The 16,600-nt window shown below is 34.5% G+C and overlaps 1 protein-coding gene across 2 annotated transcripts in view; it reads right to left on the bottom strand.

Moving 5' to 3' along the window:
• The window catches only part of LOC145265516 (sodium/hydrogen exchanger 9B2-like), a 72,004-nt gene extending 55,749 nt beyond the window's left edge, over positions 1-16,255 (bottom strand). The window contains exon 1 of one of the 2 annotated variants that reach the window (XM_080121428.1): positions 16,154-16,255. The gene's annotated coding sequence lies outside the window, so the exon portion shown is untranslated. Of the gene's footprint in view, positions 1-14,902; positions 15,170-16,153 lie in introns of those variants that run through there. The other variant, XM_080121427.1, reaches the window with a different exon arrangement.
• Between the last annotated feature and the right edge of the window lie 345 nt (positions 16,256-16,600).

Here is a 16,600-nt window from a genome sequence, read left to right as displayed (position 1 = left end):
TGTATTGTGTGCCAACAAGAATTCAGTTTACACAATCAACCAACCATCTCTTCTTCACTGACCGTCTGTCTCTTACAGGACAACAAGTAAACCAATCTAATATTTGCTTTGACAAATATTACACAAACTAAAGAGTTTCTATTTGTTTATTTTTTTTACTTATGACCTTAAAAAAGTGAGTTTAAAGCCAAAGAAGAAAACAAATCAAGGTGCTGTATTGAGTGGCGGAGTGGAAGAACTTCCACCAACAGGAGCAGTAAGGCGCCTCTTTCCATCTGCTATCCAGTGGAATACCCTTGGACAAGGTTGAGTACCTACAGACCCTCCCACCCTCCATGAGTAGGGTACATGAAGTCACAGGAAGCAGGCGATGGATGAGTAGTCTGATGGTTTCTTCTTGTATGAGTATACTATAGATAGTAATTGCAACCTGCTATAGGTACTCTAGAGCAGGGGTCACCAAACTACAGCCCACAGGCCAGATCTGGCCTGCCAAAATTTTTAATCTAGCCCATGGAGCTCTTATGGGAAACATAAAAATATTTAGGAAAAAAAATAAATGGAAACGTGTGAAAATAGTGTTTTTTTTTTCTTTTTGTTTAGAAAATAATTTTTAAAGAATGAGGTTGTGGTGTCGTATTTCTGATATTTTTATTAAATACTAGCGGGGTACCCGGCGTTGCCCGAGTGTTTGTTTCCGGGACGGGGGGGGGGGGGGGTTAAAAAATTATGGTAGGTAAGTAGGAAGGATCAAACCCGGAGTCATGAGTAAAAGTAGGAAAATAAAGTATGAAAAAAAAAAAAAACAAAAAAAAAAAACCATCTGCAAACTTAACAGTTCGGCCACCAAGAAAAGTCCATTCCAGTTGTTTAGGAAAAAAAAAAAAAAAAACGACTACGGTAGGTCGGCGCGAACGTGAAAATATAATGTGAATTGTCCAGCACGCTAACCACTACGCCACAGAGCACTGCAGCTTAGTTTAGTGATTTTAAATAACTTCACATGAAAGAACTACGAAGCCAAACCGGTGTTCTCTTCTCAACTGTTCCTTGTGAACGATCCCCAAACGGTGTTAAATGGTGGCAGGGGGAGGAGGAATTTATTAGAGAGAAAATATTTTACCACTTCCATTGATCTTAACCGATTTTGGCCGTGACTTCTCAGCAGAAAAAGTATAGAAATCTAAGATTATCGAGGAATTTGAGAAATAATAAGCTTATAAAACACCTCAGATATTGTTCTGCCGTTTGTGCATATTATATTTGCATGAAATATCTTGATTTTTAATCCTATTAATGTCAAAATCATACGGGGAAAAAATGAGTTCATTTTATTTATATAGAGATAAACTAAAAATAAAATGTATCTATATATAAATGATAACAAACTTTAAAGAATAGAAAAAATAAAATAAAATGAATAATTAACCTTTTTTCTGATGGGTCTAAAACTTTTGGTTATTTGGAGCCGCCATAAAAAAAGAAATAAAAGAACTGCCATCTGTTAGCATCGCTAGAAAGCAATCGTTTGTTTTGGAAATTAGAAGAGCAGAAGGAACTGGTGAGCCATGATCATCGATATGTGAATTATCTGAACTCAAAAACACTCAGCTTTTTTTCTTCTAAAGTATGCATTACTTCTAGCTAAAGTTAATACATAACCCTAAAGGTATTACTTCTTAACCAGCTTTTTAAACGAGTTAAAAATAACCAGACTTTTTCAATTTGATAAAAGTTCCATTATAGCATATTTATTATGGGGTGGAGCTGGAACGGTTTAATATCCCAGCTCGACCTAGATAAAGGCAAAAAGTATCCATGCATTAACATGGGAGGGGAGACTATCTTTAAGTACAACCCTAAGCCTATGGGGCAATGGACTTATACTAAGTAAATATTAATAAGTCCTTCTCACCTTTTTTTTTTTTTATTTTATTTTTTTTTTTTATTTTATTTTTTTTTTTTCCCCCCAACGGAGAGTAGATAATACAGTGGCTGTGTTATCGGCAGCTCCAGTAACTCTCCCTTCTCCTTTTTTGTCCTTCAGTCCTCATTTCCAATGAATGATTTTTCTGACAAAGGGTGAAGAAAAAGCTGCTTTCCAGGTCGGTAGTACTTTGTAAACAGTAACCTGAGATGTCAGAAAATTTCTGTTTCTATGTCTATCCTTGTGGTCATGTCACTAGTAAGGGTGCTGGAGGTAAACGTTTCATCTGGGCTGATGTTACCCGCCTGATAGTCAGGGACCCGAACCTTGGATTAACCACTAAGGAGGCTGTCCTATCAGCAGGCGCAAAGTACTGGGGCTGCTGTATTGCCATTTGGGGAATAGATTCTGGACCATACAGTAGTTTCTGGTAGGGCCTCTCGATGCCATACTAGTGGGTAATTGTTACGGCTTTACCTTATGTGCCACAAAAAAAAAAAAAAATTATTGTCTTTTTCTCTCTTATTTTCCCTCTCTGTCCTGCTCCAATCAAGTCTACCGACCTGCGTCACAAACCCCAAAACCAACAATCATGACAAATCTCCAAAAAAGGAACACAAATAAACCTAGAACCCCATCCTTCAACGTAGACCCCTACTACCAGGTCTTCTTCTCCAACATCAGGGGTCTACGTTCCAACCTTACAGAGGTTGAAACAATTACAGGAGACGAAACCGGACATATTCTTTCTAAGTGAAACTGGTATAGGGCCAACCACTTCTCTAGACGAATTCATAATTAAAGGATACTCCAACTTAACATCTAAATCTGATCCCCAAGATCGCCATGGGCATGGAATATGTGTCTACATCAAAGATGGCTTTCCCATGTGGTAGGGATATCTCCAGAGAAGACCCTAATTTACCTTATATGTGCTTCCGGGTTGCACTAGCTTACACCACTGCATTTATATTTGCCCTCTATCACCCCCACAACAGTGGGGTTACTATCTTTAAGAGCATATCTGAGAAAATTGACCACATCCTGTTTGCTCATCCTTCGGCTAACATTCACATTTGCGGTGACTTCAATGTCCATAATGTGGAATGGCTGACCCACTCAAATAAAACTGATGATGAGGGAAGGTTTTGTCATGATTTTGCCATTGCCTATGACCTCACTCAGATTGTGCCCGATACACCCGGTCAATATGCAAGCCTTCTAGACCTTTTCCTCACAACTTGCCCTGAGCTGTGTTCATGTTCCGTTCTATCTCCTCTGGGATCCTCTAACCACTCCGTTGTATCAGTTAAGATAAAAATGAAATGTAATAAGTCTTCAGACGTACCTCTCCACCATACTGTACATCGATACTCTATGGCTGACTGGGATAGTCTCCGTACATTCATATTTGACCTACCTCTGCATTCTATGTTTAAAAAGGATGTGTCCTCTATAGTATCAGACCTGACCGAATGTTTAATTGTAGGCATAGACTGTTTCATACCATCGAAAAAATTCCAGCAAGAACCTAACAGCCAGCCATGGTTCTCCCCTGAATGTGCTGCTACCATCACACACAGAAATCACTTTTTCCATAGCTACCAACGTAATAGATGTACTGAGACTAAAGTTGTTTTCAGGACTGCCAGCAACCACTGTAAAAGAGTAATAAAAAATGCAAGAGAGCTATATGCTCAGTCTGTTAAATCTAAAGTAGCTGAGAAGCGGCTTGGTTCCCACCAGTTCTGGCAAATAGCAAACAGAATCTTGAACAGAAGCGTGCGTTCTATCCCAACTACCATCAATGGACCTGAGGTCATCTCGTCAGCATCAGACAAGGCCAGACTATTTGCCAAGAACTTTGCAGCTAATTCTACCCTATGCGACAATGACCATTAACTCCCTGTATTTCCTCCTATAACAGACAACACGCTATGCAACATACAAATATCTGTGCGTGAGGTCACCAAGCTAATCAAGAACCTTGATTCCAGTAAAGCAACTGGCCCTGACGGCATTCTAGTTATAGTGCTGAAAAAGCTTCAACCAGAACTTGCCCCCATACTTACAAAACTGTTTAAGCATTGCCTTAAGGAGAAGTGCTTTCCAACACCCTGGAAAACCTCATCAGTATTCCCTGTATTTAAGAATTCAGGTGAAAAGTCATCTCCCTCTCAGTGCAGACCAATAAGTCTCCTGTGTGTCATGAGTAAGTTATTGGAATCCATATGAAATAAAGAAGTAGTCAACGACCTCAACAGAAACAACCTTCTTAGTGACATACAATATGGTTTCGGCTCTGCAAGATCTACAGCAGATGTGCTAACAATTATATAACATAGGATTAGTGAATCTCTTGACAAAGGTTTCCTTTCCAGGGCAATTGCTCTTGACATATCGAAGGCCTTCGATAAGGTATGGCATAAGGGCCTACTTCACAAGATTTCCAGCTATGGTATCACTGGAAATGTTTTCTCAATCATTAAATCATTTTTCTCTGATAGGTTCATAAGAGTAGTGGTGGATGGGCAGAAATCAGAGGCCCACAGTATTAATGCTGGAGTCCCCCAGGGGTCCATCCTGGGCCCAACTCTCTTCCTGATCTACATCAATGATCTCCCAAAACATACTTAAATCATTCGTTGACATCTATGCTGATGACATGACCATCTATGGCAACACATCAAAGGCTGTAAATGACAAAGTTCTCTCTAATTCTCTCTCCTCTGATTTTGAGCACAATGGGGGAAGAGGTGGCTGGTCACTTTTAATGCATTCAAAACCAAGCTTCTATCTTTACATCATCAACGCTCTGATCCCCATCTGGCATCAATTGAAATGGATGGCTCTCGTCTTGAGGAGGCTCCATGTTTTGATAAGCTTCTGGGTTTGACCTTTACTCCTGATCTGAAATGGAACACATACATCAAATCTGTTGCCAGGGCTGCTGGGAAAATGGTGGGATCCTTCTACTGCTCCAGAAGATATCTCACTACTGATGCAATTCTCTATCTGTGTAAAAGCCAAGTACGTCCAAGGATGGAGTACTGCTGCCACATCTGGGCAGGAGCTGCTAAAAACAGCCTATCCTGCCTTGACAGAATACAAAATAGACTTCGTAGTTTAGTGGGGGATGCCCTTTTCTCTTCCCTGCAACCTCTCTCCCACAGAAGAGACGTTGCGAGCCTGTCTTTATTTTATCGTTATTTCCATGGCAGGTGCTCGTCTGAGCTCCAATCCCTCGCCCCCCCCCCCCTCGCCAATCTTTCACGAGAAACACCCGTCTGGCTGAAACCATTGTCAATAATTTTCCCCACTCTCTATCTGTGCCTAAATCCAAACAGATTCCATGAGCAAAGCTTCTTTCTTAGAACTGCACGCCAGTGGAACTCTCTGCCGCTTGCCTGTTTCCCACCTAACTACAACTTGGACGTCTTCAAGTCCAACATAAACAAACTCCTGACAAACCGCCCCCCTTAAGTATCTATCAAAACCCCCAATACTAATGATTACTACAATACTATCTCATTGATTACTGTACACGCAATAACCCTTATCCCTGAGTGGCCTTCGGGCCTTGATAAGTGGTGACCCCCATGTAAAAAAAAAAAAAAAAATATCTGAGCAGATTTGATACTTGAAAAAGAATAGCAAAAACTGAGTGGATTTGGCATTAGATCAACAAAAAAAAAAAAAAAAAGCGGGTGTGTGTGTGTGTGATATGCTATAAAACAAAAACAGCATTTCATAATTACACTGTTTTGTTAACTTTTTATGGAGAGGACCTGAGATCTCTTTTTTTTTTTTTTTTAATTTAATTTAAATTGGTGTCCATTGACAAAACTTCATCCTCAACACCCCATCCTAATCTTCCTTTTCCCCAAACAGATCATATTATTTACGTATTGTGTTTGACATTTTAAAAGGTCAGAGTTGGTAACAGCCTCATGTTGTTTTCTCTAATGGCCACAATTTTCTCTTCCATACCGTCTCTCATTCCTCCTCTCTCCTTAATAACACTCACTCTCTTTGCTCACCCCTCTCCTTTTTTCTCTCATTATCACCAAATATCCTGTGTTTAGTTTTATCATTTCCTATTTCTTTGAAAAAGCTGTAAAACGACTAAATAGATCCAAAACATTTGAAAACATTTCCTATTTAATACATGAAGTAGAAAAAAAAAAAAACGATTTCTTATATAAGCAGGACTTTCTGTTTGCTTGTCTGTATTTTGAATTTTTTTTTTTACAAGGGAGATAATTACATGAATTAAAATGTCATGATCTACCAGTTAAACAAGTTGATAAATTCAAATGTCTGGGCTACTGGATCACATCTGATGGAAGGTGTACTACTGAAGTACAAAATCGCATAGCCGCAGCCAAAGTCGCCTTCAAGAGATTGTCATCAATCATGACAACAGAAATGGTACTTGTACAGTTTAATAAAGACATTAAAAAATGAAAATATTGAAAAAACATTTAAATTGTACATATCCGTTATAGAATGAAATTCTCCGAAAAAAAAAAAAAAAAATTTCACTTAATTTCATAAAGTAGTTTTTGTTTTACAGCAAAAAAACAATTTATGATACCGAGCAAAATGTTCGATTTTGAGGAAAAAAATCTAATATTAAAGATGGGGAGGGAGTGTCGGCGCTTTAAATTGAGTTATCTCCCTGTGGCGTTTCTAAACTCTAAACAAAAATATTAAAAAATCCAAAATGTCTGTCTTCAACATGTTGTCATAAAAACGTGTTTTTCTGCTGTAAAAAAATAAAAAATAAATAAATAAAAAAAATAAAATACTCGATCAAATGAAGTGAAATTTTTTTTCCGAAAATCTTCGGTTCAAAATGGATACGTACAATATAACCTTTTTTTTTTTTTTTTCTTCGATATTTTCATTTTTTAATGTCTTGATTAAACTGTACAAGTGCCACAGAAACATTAAAAACAAATTCAGAATACTCCAGACGTATGTATGGTCTGTCCTTTTGTACGGTTGTGAGTGTTGGACAATCACCAACAGTACAAGGAAAAGACTAGAGGCAACTAAAGCTGTTTCTGAGGAAAATTTTAAAGATATCCTGGACAGAAAAGAAAACAAACCAAGAGGTATTAGAAATGGTAAACACAGAAAGATCTCTAGTAAGAGCAGTACGAAAAAGACAAATCAGATGCATGGACCATGTCTACAGAAAAAGCGGAATTGAAGAGATTAGTTTGACAGGAAAGATCGTAGATAGAAGAAACAGAGGACGATAGTGAGAAACATAGGTTGATGGTCTGAATACCTGGGCAACATCAAAAATGATGAGCAACAATGAATTCATAAATGCCTTGAAAGAGAGAGAGAGATGGATGTTGAGCAACAGCCATCAAAGTCTGTACCAGGTATGACATCACTCGATGATGATAACGGTGAATTACGTGAAAACACTCGGCTAGCTGAAACCACTATCAAATAATTTTCCCCCACTCTTTATCTGTGCCTAAACCTAAATGTAGATTCCATGAACAAAGCTTCTTTCTTAGAACTGCATGCCTGTGGAACTCTTCTGTTTGCCTGCTTTCCAGCTGACTACAATATGGTCGTCTTCAAGTCCAACGTAAACAAGTTCTTGATGAGTCGCCCCCTTAAGTAATCCAATTTACCAAATTCCTAATACTAACGATTACTACGATATCGTCCCATTGACTACCGTACACTCATTAACCCTTATCCTCGAGTGGCTTCTGAGCCTTGATAAGTGGTGACTCCTATGAAAAAAAAAAAAAAAAAAAAAAAAAAATCAAAGTCAAATGGCACTAATGTTATGAAGAACAGATACTACACAGAAAAAAAAAAACAAAAAATAACGGTGTTTATGCATTGTTCAACACACGATTTCCACAAAGTTTCTCCGGTTCGTCTGACAACTGATGTCAATAATTGGAAAAGGTCGATCGCAACGTTAGGAAAAAAAAAATTAAAAAAAAAAAAATCAAAAAAAAATCGCACTATCGGTTTTTAGCTAATAAGAATTTAAGTAGACGACTTTTTCATAAATTGGAAGAAATAAACATTTAATTTTAATCGCATGAGCTAGGATTTAAGATCAGATAAATGTTGGCTATTTTTTTTTTTTTTTTTTTTTTTTGTAGTAATTTAAAAATTGACGAAGAATGCACGCTCTGCCTTTTCCGGTTATTTCCATCTGCTGCCAAGCGAGTCTGAGCCAATTTCAGAGAAATCGCGGGTCATATAATGCATAAGTACCAAAAAATCTATTTATTTCAATAAATTATACAACACTAGAAATAAATTAGGAACATAGCCATTCAAAAGTGTGAGAAGCGGGGAGGGTCATCCTTATCACTTTACCTAAGATTTATCTATGCTGTTCCTGGCTAGAATTCTCATTCACCATAATACCGCATTTACTCCTACTTAAAATTTCCAAATCATTTTTTTTTACTACACTTTGAAAAACTTATTTATTGATGTAATGGAATAACCTAACATCCCGTCATAGATGAAATGAACTATGGATATATTGACCCTCTCACGTGACTGAGGTAGAAAGAAAAAAGACAGGAAGAAAATAAGAAAATATGTCGAGTAACTCTTATGTCACATGTATTCCCTTGTAAATAAATCCCTTTGTCTTTCACCCATAACCCCGTGTTTCTTGCTGTATTCTTATTTAAAGTAAGAATATAACATTTATTTACAAAAAATTTACAAAAATCAAAAATAAATTAAGCACAAGGCCATTTAAAAGTGTGCAGAGGCGGGGAGGGAGCAATGGTCATTCTTGTCACTTTACTTTATGACTGTCTAAGCTTTTCTTTGCTAGAATCTTTAATCACCATAATACCGCATTCATTCCAGGGTTCCAGCCATTGCACCTCAACCAGTATAATTTGCCTAACACACCAAAGAGTTGTCCAATTCCGAAAGAAACCATCACGCTGCTCATCCGGCCCTCTTGCCCTTTAAGGAAACAAAAGTGCAAGGAAGAAAATGGGACATAAGTCGTATTACACCGGTTGAAAGAATGCGATTTGATTGGGTAGTGAAATATTGACGCCATTTTATAAATAAAAAGGAATATTGCAATTAACAATATTAGAAAACAAATTTCTTTTTTTAAATGATTCTTTAAAAGTTAAAAGTAAAATAGTTCATTATAAAAAAGGCGATCGAATTGTGTTACTTAAATAGGACTTAAACTGTTTAAAAATTCATTTACAATAATTATTTTTTATACTATTATTAAATACTAATTAAATTCTTTTACTATTATTAAATACTAATTAAATTCTTTTACAATAATTATTTTTTATACTATTATTAAATACTAATTAATTCTTTTACAATAATTATTTATTATACTATTATTAAATACGGAAAATCTTTGTAATCGGTTTTCAGCCAGAAATTTGGCTGTTAAGGGGGTCAAAGTTCAACGATTTGACCTTTGAGAACTCTACAAAACTCCTCCACCAATTTTCGGTCTAAACACTTGAAATTTTAGGTATACATTCCTTGGGAATTTAGGAAAACTCGTCCCCTTTCGCTAGGTAGGAAAACTGGTCCCTTATTGAATAAATGTCGATTGAAAACACATTTTATGATCGTTCTTGAAGGAGATATTGTTTTTTAAAATAGACTATAGCCCCCAAAATATTTTTACTTGTTTAATGTTTTTTTTTTTTTGTAAAAGAATTTGTTATATAGAGTATTCAGACAAGCGCAAAACTTTTTAATTAGTCCAGGAAAAAAAGGGTGCTAAGGAGTCAAAATTGAAAAATTTGTACGTGGTAGGAGAAGGGAGGTCATCGAATTTTTATTTGTTTGTTGTTTCACGAATGCGCATGCATGAATTTTTCACATGACAGTTTCTTTAAGAATAAGTAGGTTTGAAAACACTTTTAAAGATTGTCAAACTAGTCTAATGGTTATTGTATTTGACTCGCTGTCTTAAGGTTTTGGGTTCAATCTCAGCTCGAGTATTTTTTATTTTACTTACAAGAAGTGAACTGTTTAGAAAAAACATACTACTCGCATGCACATGTTTCAATTATTTTTTTATTTATTTATCTATTTTTTTAATTTTCTTCCTTTGAAGATTGTAACATTGGGTATGGGGCAGTCAAACCAGCTGCCAACATTGCCCTGCTTTTTATTGAAACCAACCGAGAACTCTCTTTAGTATCCTCGTTGTTCCCTTAAGTGCAATTGTCTGGATCTCTTTTGCACTTGGTTCACCAGGAATATTAGTTAGGTAGGACTTCAGGTTCTTCTTCATAAGCCCTGTGGCACCTATAATAACTAGTATGATTGATATCTCCCTAAGATTCCAGTTTCTTTTCATATCATACATGAGACCTTGATATTTGGTCTGTTTCTCTCTTTCAGCTCTGTTCAGACCTCCATCATAAGGGACACTCACTTCAACCAAGGTTGCAACTCTCTCTGACTTATTCCATATAACTGTCAGGTTTGACGGCAGCATTTTCACTTTCTGGCCAGCGTGTGGTTGAGGAGAGAAGAAAAGTGCGAGCTGGGTGAGATGGACATGTGACTACTTGGTGGTTGTGAGAGACTTTTAAGCTGGTGTAGAGACGGTGGGGTTTTGTTAATCTCATGAGAGACGGAATGAACAGTAAAATAAAAAATCAAGAAGTAAACATTGTTTGGAAAGTAACGGTAATAAATGCCTTTTGCCAAAACAGAAATAAAAAAGCTAAGTCTGATTTATTTATTTTTTTTTTTTTTACTTTGCTACGATACCGGATGGCATGGAGGGGTCTGAAAGAGGTTTGAACTGTAAGGAACACGGTTCGAGCGTAACGGCCGCATTACAATCATATCTGGTTTAACATGTTTTAAATACTGCCAGGTGTTGAATGGCTTTTAGAAATTGATTTTCAAAATAATCTCTAGCCAAGTCTTTATCCATCTTTCAAATCCATTTCACTGTTACAGAATCTGTGTTTTTCTCTCAGCTTTTTTTTTAAAGAAGAATGACTACAATGAGGATCATCTGCTATTTTCATAAAAGTTGGAAATATTTTCACCAGCTATGGACAAATAACTCCACTGCCTTGTAGATGCCTTGGGAAAGACAAACGCTAAAGGAATAAACCCTGACAAAAAATCCAGTTTGGAGTCCTGATAGGCGAATGATGAAGCACTGCAACACTTTTCTGACAACTCCTGCAGTTGTGCTACCTCTGACCATACTGGCTTGCCTTTCCATCGGACTTTGTCTGCAACGCTGCAAAGGGGAATCTGGTGATTAGGCAAACTTAGGTGTCCTTGTCACCTGCCCAGGCCTGCATCCAGAGAGGCAACTCCAGCTTTGACTTTATAGCCAAAGCAGACACCGAGGTGCACCAGACTAGATGCAGAACAACATGGTCTCATGATGTAACATGGTCGTTGTATCAAAGAAACAGAGGAAATGAGGAAACTCCTTTTTCAGTTTTAAAACAAAAGCCTTTATATCTAGTTTTTACAACAACGCAGTTTTTTTTTGTTTTTTTTTTCTAAATATTTTTTTTAAAAACCCTCGACAATCAGGGTACGTGAAGTCAGTAGGCAGGTGATGAATGAGCAGCCCTCTTGCACTTTAAGGAAACAAAAGTACGAGGAAGAAAATGGGACATAAGTCGTATTACACCGGTTGAAAGAATGCTATTTGATTGGATAGTGGAATATTGACGTCATTACTATAAAATATTGATAGAATTTAAAAATTCAAATTATTGTAAAATGATTTAATAACTAAGTATTTAATATTTAATAGTATAAAAAATAGTATTGTAAAATAATTCTTTTTAAATTTTTTAAGTTAAGATAAAATTTAAAAATTGAAGTTATTGTAAAAGAATTTAATTAGTATTTAATAATAGTATAAAAAATTATTGTAAAAGAATTTAATTAGTATTTAATAATAGTATAAAAAATTATTGTAAAAGAATTTAATTAGTATTTAATAATAGTATAAAAAATTATTGTAAAAGAATTTAATTAGTATTTAATAATAGTATAAAAAATTATTGTAAAAGAATTTAATTAGTATTTAATAATAGTATAAAAAATTATTGTAAAAGAATTTAATTAGTATTTAATAATAGTATAAAAAATAATTATAAAAGAATTTAATTAGTATTTAATAATAGTATAAAAAATTATTGTAAAAGAATTTAATTAGTATTTAATAATAGTATAAAAAATAATTATAAAAGAATTTAATTAGTATTTAATAATAGTATAAAAAATAATGATTGTAAAAGAATTTAATTAGTATTTAATAATAGTATAAAAATAATTGATGTAAAAGAATTTAATATTTAATAATAGTATAAAAAATAATTATTGTAAAAGAATTTAATTAGTATTTAAGGTAAATTTTTAGATTAGGTCCACCTCCACAATTTTCTTTTAAATGACGACTTTTAAAGGTTTTCGACTATGCTGAATACGGAAATCGCATTGAAATTTTGCAGAAATAAGTAGTTAACGAGATATAAAAAGTTGTATAATGCATTGTATTCTCTGGCGGCCATCTTTTTTACGGGCCTGCATGCGCGTTATAAACAAATTTACGCACGTAACAAAGATATCCGCCAAAGAATACAATGCATAAAACAACTATTTATATCTCGATAACTACTTCTGCAAACTTTCAATGCGATTTCCGTATTCAGCATAGTCGGAAACCTATATAAGTCGTAATTTAAAAGAAAATTGTAGAGGGTGGCAGGTGGAACTAATCTAAAAAAAAAAAAAAAATACCGACTTTTCAAACATAACGTTTAAATTTAACACGAAAAACTATTCAAAACTAGCAAAAATGCATAAACATCTTTTATTTTTTTTGTTTACAAAAAAATTTGAATTATTTCATTTTACTCCACAGCGGACACGTGAACTATTAAGGAGAGTTGTAGTTGTGCTGATTGACCACAAAATGGGGTATCAATTTATTAGAACGTTATAATTTAAAAGTGATCCCCCACGTTGAAAATCATTTAACTTAAACAAAAAATTTTTCCTGCTAATATGAAAGTTTGTTATCGACGATGATCCGCAGAAAAAGAAAAAATGAAAAAGGAATTCTACGGCAGGGGGAAGCTCGTTCAGGTCCGCCTTTTGTTGCCTTTATTGGTAAACGGATATGTAGTTGGTTAAGACAAGGATTAGCACTTAATGGTGGCTGTTTCGAATTCATACTGGTAATTTCGCCATCAATACATGGTTTCTCTTCTACCAAACATTCATAATAAATCATTAATTATTATATAAAAAAAAATTACATGAATTTTTTTTCAGGTAAAATGCAATTTTTATTTCATATTCAATATGAAATCTTTTAAGCGATTATCGAGACTCCCCGGCCTAGATGACAGTTTCATGTCAGCCATTTTTTTTTGTTTTAACTTAAGACTCGGCATTACTTGTGTTTTAAGGTAAATAAACGCTTTAAAATAAGTTAAAACGCAAAAATCTTATCAAAGTAGAGTGACTTGTCTTACCTTGGGCGATATATTTGTTTTTTGACAACATTTTCGAATCTATGTGTACAGTAATACAAACCCAAACTTGGAAATACGATTAAAAAAAATAGCGCGGATCAGTAAGTGCATTAGCACAAAAAAAAAAAAAAAAAAAAAAAGATATCGTGAAGCTTGGGTAGCTTGAATTGAACCTGAGAAACTATTTAAAAATAGCGCGGTTACAAAGTGCACAAGCACCGGGGAGGGGGGGGGGCGCACGCTCCGTATTTTGTATAGCGATTTGAAACGTTGCTTATTATCGTTTGGGATACTTCGTTTAGTGACATATGTTCTTATCTGTTTGCCTCCCCACGAGGGACAGTTGTAATACAAGTTCGGTTTTTAATGTGCAGGATATTCAGTTCCCCCAAAAGAGGCACAATAGATGCGACAAAACTTTTTAAAATGTCTTCGTCTAGGAGGATTTCTATTCTGTTGACATCTTGATCCACGCCGGAATCTCAAGGTCGAGATGTTACTTGTGGATTTACCTGCCTTACCACGGAGATTGGATACGACACAATGTCGGACTTAGTGTGGAGTGTGGCCATAAAATGTCTTGATCATTCATATATATATATATATTAAATAAATTCAACCATAAGAGTAATACATCCTCCCGAAAGATTTTAGGGTTTGTATTACTGTACACATAGATTCGAAAAAGTTGTCAAAAAACAAATATAGAACAAATAAATGTTATCAAAGGCAAGATAAGTTACTTTTCTACCTAACTGGATATATTTTTTGTGTTTTTATTCAGTGTAACATGTTTATTCAGCTCGAAAAACATGCAATGTTTACCGATGTATTGGAAAATTCAAAATGGCAGCCGACTGTCTCTCGGAGAGGGTACGTTTGGGAAAAGGTATTATAAATAATAAACTAGACAAAATACTGTTAGAAAACAACCGAATACATGTCAACTTATGTCACGGTAACATATATTGAGCGAATTTCTAACAGTATTTTGTCTAGTTTATTATTTATAATACCTTTTCCCAAACGTACCCTCTCCGAGAGACAGTCGGCTGCCATTTTGAATTTTCCAATACATCGGTAAACATTGCATGTTTTTCGAGCTGAATAAACATGTTACACTGAATAAAAACACGTGAATTATATCCAGTTAGGTAGAAAAGTAACTTATCTTGCCTTTGATAACATTTATTTGTTCTATATTTGTTTTTTGACAACTTTTTCGAATCTATGTGTACAGTAATACAAACCCAGATTTTAATTAAAGTTAGTCTTTCCACGTCCCAAAGAAGAATATAAAATATATATATATATATATATATATATATATATATATATATATAAACACGTAATTTCTTTAAAAAAAAAATAAAATGTAATTTAAAACGAAAGAAATATGAATACACAAAACCTTAAAAAAATACAAATTTAAATAAAGTACCGTTTCGGAAGAAAGAGAAGGTATTTCCTGTAAAGTCTCCATGAACATGTGTGTGGAATTCAGTTCTTTCATTTAATGATTAAAAATGAACATGTGTTCGCGCCAAATGACGTGATCAAAATGTGTGCAGAAACGTGGCCTACTATTTACGAAGGCCATGTTAGAACTGCAGAAAACGTCATTACGTCGTAATACGCTGTTGCCATGGTTATGAAAACAGAATTCTACCGGACAACAACGTTGAAGTTATTTTAACGGTTTTTCGTTATTATTTTTATTTATTTTGTTTTACCAACCACTTGTTTTAACATTCTTTTATGGACTAATTTTTTTGTACTCTTGCAGAATTGATCTGTATCCTCAGGATTTTCTCGACTGGCAATCACTGAATTAAGTTGAGCAAAAGAATTTCAAAACAAACAAACTCCGTGAAAAAAATAAAAAATAATAAATAAATAAATAAATAATAACCACAATCTGTTGTAAATTTACTGAATATTTTTTTTTCAAGAAAAAGTGCATTTTGTATTGTTTATTTACTTGTATTATTTCTTTCTTTCTGTTTTTTTTTTTTTTGCAATTTTTTATCAACAAAAGTAGTTTACCCCCCCCTAGAAAAGATTACTTTTTTTTTTTTTACCGTAAAAGTGAAAATACAGTTTTTTTTTGTTTTTTTTTCAAGAAAAGTTACATTTATTTTGGTGTTTATTTTCAAGAAAATTGGCAATAAACGTTTGTTTTTTATTTTTGTAAACAGAAATTTTATAAGAAAATTTTATGAAAATCGTAAATTATTAAGCGAAAGTACAGAAAAGTTGGGGTTTTTTTTCAAGACATTTTTGTTAACAAATGTTTAAAAAATAAACAGAAAAAATACCCCCCATCACCCTAAAAATAATTAAAAACTTACATTCTTTTTATACAAAAAAATATAAATTAATTAAATTAAATGTCCATTTAGCATTTCTACATTTGAACAACGTTTGACTTAATCCGGTGATTGCCGGTGGAGCCTGAGCCATAATTGACGGAAAATCCAGAGGATCCGGGTCCAATTCTGCGAGAGTACCGATTTTTTTTTTTGTTACCCAATAATTTAGATTTATAAGTGGGGGATCACTTTCCTATATAAATTTAGCATAAGATGATCCTTCACTTTTTATACGTCAACAACTTTCAAACTTGAGCAAATTTCGGACAGAATAGCATGCAGTTGGTAGCATTAGTCTACTAGAAAGATCTACGAGGTACCTTCAATAAGTTTCCAGACTTTCTTCATATGGGCACTGCTATTGATAGTACATGCATTAAACTATTCCACTGTGGCGCCGTGGCGGTGCGCTTACATCGTGGTTTATATTTTGCTACGCCGGCCATTTTTCATTTGGGAACAATCTTATATACACCGCCTGGCGGCAAATAACCATTTTCGGAAATCGAACTGAGTTGAAGTAAATCTAATTTCAACTTTTTCTCCATGAAAATAGATAGCAGAGACTTTGATTCCGAGCTGAATCGAACATAAACACAATCAATTTACACTTGGAATTCTTTTGGTTGTTTAGGGAGTTCAGCTAGTGCTTTTCGGGAACTCCCTAATAAAATAAATTATTCAACACAAGCTACTGAATAAACGAACAAACAACTTCGTAAAACTTAACAAGGAAAAGGTTTATTGAAGCGAGTCAGGGTAAGATG

The sequence above is a fragment of the Euprymna scolopes genome, chromosome 40, assembly GCF_053919585.1.
Source record: "Euprymna scolopes isolate OS-2025 chromosome 40, ASM5391958v1, whole genome shotgun sequence".
Taxonomy (NCBI): Eukaryota; Metazoa; Mollusca; class Cephalopoda; order Sepiida; family Sepiolidae; genus Euprymna; species Euprymna scolopes.
Note: the sequence above shows the minus strand (reverse complement) of the source record. Positions and strands in the feature narration are given on the sequence as shown.